Genomic DNA, 4,462 nt, shown 5'->3' with positions numbered 1-4,462 from the left:
AGCGCGCCGCCATTTTGTCCATACTCTGTTTGGTCACGTGGCGGTCATGTGAGACATGGTGAACAGAGTCGAGTTAACAAACTTTGACATACTTTCTATAATAAATATTGAAATATGTACTTCTTCGTCCGTGGAATAATTTTACCACACAAGTTTTTAAATTTGAAAATTGTGTTTACATTTTGATTTTGATGTTTAACACTACGCGAGGGGATACAGTGTATAAGTAGCAGATTGTTTCCTGTCTTATATCCAGAAATAATGATGCGTTCAAATTATGATTGAGTTTATCAAAGAAAAAAGAATATCAATCAACAACCACATTCTTTGAAATAAAAACGAATAAAGCATGATATAAACAGGATTTGTGTATTCCAAATATATTGCGAGTGTCATTTTCTTTTGAATGCTGCCACTTTAGCTGAAATGCGTTTCAATACGAGTTCACCTCTCCTTAGAGCAGATACGATTAAGTTAGAATTCTCTCTAACAGAATTACCTGAAAGAAGTTTGTGATGTTTACTCATAATACAAGCTGTCCCTGAACCTATACACGATTTAGTAAAATTTTTAAAATCTGCGTATGATTTCAGGAGAGACTAAATTCCAGGAATAAAATCTTCAAGGAATGGACAAAATCATTCTCTTATAAGGCTGTCGGGTTGTAGAACAGCCTCCCAAATGTACATGTGAATACTTTCCAGAATTCTGGAGGCTGACCACACCTGGGATGGTCCCATTTGTACTTGCTTTATCTGTGAAAAGATTATTTGATTGATCTCTTTTGGCTGTTATATTTACAATTGTATTCTCTACTGCTTAATCTGGCCGAATTTGGTCGGTAGGGACTGGCCCAACCACCTGCTCTTTGACTTTCAGTAATATTGCCGATTTACTAGGTTGTGGTTTTGCTATTCAGGCATTTCTCGTGCTTTATGTGTCTTAAAACTAGTTTTTTTATTATCGTTATTTTTCTTACTCAACATTATTTTGACTACCAATATAAGTTCTTGATTATTTCCTGATTTTTACCAAAATACTATATCTAAATGATTTATAGTTCTGTGATAATAATTAAATTGTGTAATTTCATAAGCTATGAATTTTTTTAGTTGTACTGTGTACCTTTAACTCACTGTGATAACTTTTATGTTGATACCATGCCTATTACATTATGCATGCTTTGCAGAATTTTATTTCAATATTCCTCCTGTGATTTTTGTTTATCGTGTTATATTTGTATATATTTGCCGTTATAATATCTTTGCTGAGCTAATGTTACACATGTTTTATTGTATACGATAGAGAATAAACTTTCTTGTATTTTGTACACACTGATGACAATAATACTATGGGCGAATTGGAGTATCTAGACAAGTTCTGCTGAAACATTAGGCTTACTAAACATTGATTGAAGAGGTATGTTGATGCAGACGGTATTGCTTCCAAAATGTACAATGCAAGATCTTATCATAACCGTCCCGCTTTATCTAACAAGTTTCTTGAAACAAGATTCTTTTTTTTTTTTTTTTACAGAATATGAAGCTGGCACGGCCCGGGCCTTTTAATACAAATTTAGAGTTAGAGAGAGTAGAGCCAAGTAATGAATCAAATTGCGACATACAGCTGTCCTCTGGGGACTCGTCATCGATTGCTTAGGGCCTTCATTTCGAAATCTATGAGGCTTATTTATTTATCGTGGCTATTAGATTATTTTGTTTAAAGATTGGATGTTCATTTACATTGATTACAGTATTTAGTATTGTTCAACGTTTTGTGAGAGAAAAAATAAACAGGCCTTATCAATTTGAGACAAAAAAGTCCCTGAAAGCTTCGAACCGCTTCTAAGTATCATCTTCGAGATTCCTACTTACCGGAAGTGATCTCGTTGCTATATCTTGATCACGTGATAAACATAGCCTCGCAAATAGCAACAACTGTCATGGCGGAGGTATGTGCTTTAGCTTTTACCGATTCACATGTTTATTTGTTGATTTTTCAGTGATGACTTAAAACATCGATTCGTCGGTATATTTCAGGCATTGAACTTAACTTCCAGAAGTATGTTTAATCCGATTTATCGACGTTTATTGTTAAAATTTGTGTATATTTGTCATTTACTCCTTCTTTGATCTGCTTCGGACTTCACAATACAACAACACGCTGGACAGCAGATAGTAATTTATATGTCACATATCAGATAAATATATACGTAATATGTAGGCTTTAGATATTTTGTCAGAAAATTAACACATGCGATGTCATCACGAAGAGCTAGATAAAAGCTGACCATGATGGCTTATCGTTAGGCGTAGGTCAAAACATTTTTTTCTCTCCAGATTTCTTGGCTTTCTGACAAGATCCTGGTAATATGAATACCATCAGATAAATGTTGAATTGTGTTCAGACATTGCAATCGATATAGTTTATGGATGTATAAATTGATACGTGATGTTGATAATTGATAAATTTGGGTTAAAACATTAAGAAGGGAAGGGAAATAACTCTTTAATTAGCATTGTCATTGTATGGTGACGGTAGATATCATTGTACGGTACGTACGCACGATTGAGTGTTGAGCATTTGCCTTATCATTTATGTAATGCTGTAAGTTAATAATGTTGATATTGTTCTGTCACACTAAAGAAATATGGTTAAGGTCTGGCTGGTGGGGTTTACGTGTATGCAAGATTTTGTGTTAAATATGAAGAATGGAAATTGTCCCAATATTAGCTACTAGCAGTGTACCTTGATATCATATTTGCCTCATAAGTGCAAAAAGTGCATTTTTGGTACTGTTTCCCTATTTCCCTATTAGAAAATTTATTATCATGGTCAACTGGTACACTGTGCCTGTGGTGAGTACTGGATTCATGGAATCTTAATTTATTTTACAATGTAATAATAGGATTTGACCATCTAGACTCTGCAGGTTAGAGTTAGGGTTATTTCGTGATTGCAAAGGAATTATATCCCTAGTTTGAATGTTTTGTGACAGATGTAGACTTCAATAGTATCAATATACCTGAGATTTCTGTGTCAAATGACTTTAAACTTTTAGTACAAGCATTCTGATTTAACAAAACTGCAAGTTAATACTGATGGAATGGTTGATGTAATGTACAAAATGGAATTGGTCCAATTATATCTGTGTCGAGACCGGTCTATTTGGTTTGCTTTTACAAACCAAACTCTCCCTAAACTAACCAAATATTCATGTCCTATGCATGGTCGGTTTGGAAAAGTTCCAGTATATTTGATAAAATATTTGCCATTTCATTGTTTCCTTTTTTCTGTAATTCTTTGTAAATGAGATGTCATTGGTTTAAATTTCAACATACTTAGAAATTTTTGCCATATTTGAATATATGTGAAGAAAATGTTATACTGTTGAGATTGTTGAACATCACTAAATAGTTGTTTGTTGTTTATTTACAGTTTTCTCAATGATATGTCTAAAATTCCTTGATTTCAAAAGTAATTAATTTTGCCCTTAAATCAGTGGTCCTTATAAATAGGTATTTGTTATATACTGTAACAGGTGGCGTTTAAGGCAAGTTTGATCATATATCATATGACTTCCAGTGATAAAAAAAAAAAAGAAAAACTTTACCCACTTGGCTCCATAATTCAACCATGATCCTGACTTAATCAGTGTTACAGAATTGTTTTTCCAGTAGGACATTGACATATAACATTTATTTGAAAATTAATGAAATATCTATAGTAGGTGACTCGAAGTCCCAATCAGCTGGTATAAATCTAAGAGAAATTTTAGATATCCAAATGATAAAAAAAGATAACAAATTAGGTCCTGTTATCATTTTTGTAACATTGTGTTATAGATATCAAAATTGTGAACAGAGTAAGTTAACTTGAACTACATACATTGAAAGTTTTACATGTGCATAATATTAACTGCCATCTGATGTTAATATTTCATAATTCTAGCAGAATGAATCATTTCTAAATTGAACGGTAATTATGTTGAAAAAAGTAATTTTCTTATATAAACTGTACTCCATTCCATGTGGGAAATGTAAAACCCTGAGGTCATTAACTTTACAATTTTGGTAAAACACCTAATGAACCTTCTCACAACCTAGCAATTTTTTTGGAAAAGGTTTTTGTATTAGTCAATTTGACCCCATTTGGGCCTGCCCTTCAGGCCCCAAGACCATGGGGACCATATCATTTACTGTTTGGTTCATGCTTGGCAAAGGGAGATTTCTGAAAAAAATTTCATTGAAACTGGTTCAAGGGATGTTGAAACAAAGTTGAAAAATATTTACGAATCGATAGATGATGATAGACCAAAGATAATTGCAATAGGTAACTGGCAGGTAATTAACTGCATTGTAATATATATGTAATAAACCATGATGTTAAAACTTTTCGATTATGTTAACACTTGCTTAAGTTTGTCATGTGTTTTCTGTTGAATTATTTCAGACTGTGTGGT

Source organism: Ylistrum balloti, unplaced genomic scaffold (genome assembly GCF_031769215.1).
Source record: "Ylistrum balloti isolate Yb309-2 unplaced genomic scaffold, AGI_CSIRO_Ybal_v1 Utg369578, whole genome shotgun sequence".
In the NCBI taxonomy this organism is placed as follows: domain Eukaryota; kingdom Metazoa; phylum Mollusca; class Bivalvia; order Pectinida; family Pectinidae; genus Ylistrum; species Ylistrum balloti.
This window is presented reverse-complemented; position numbering follows the sequence as displayed.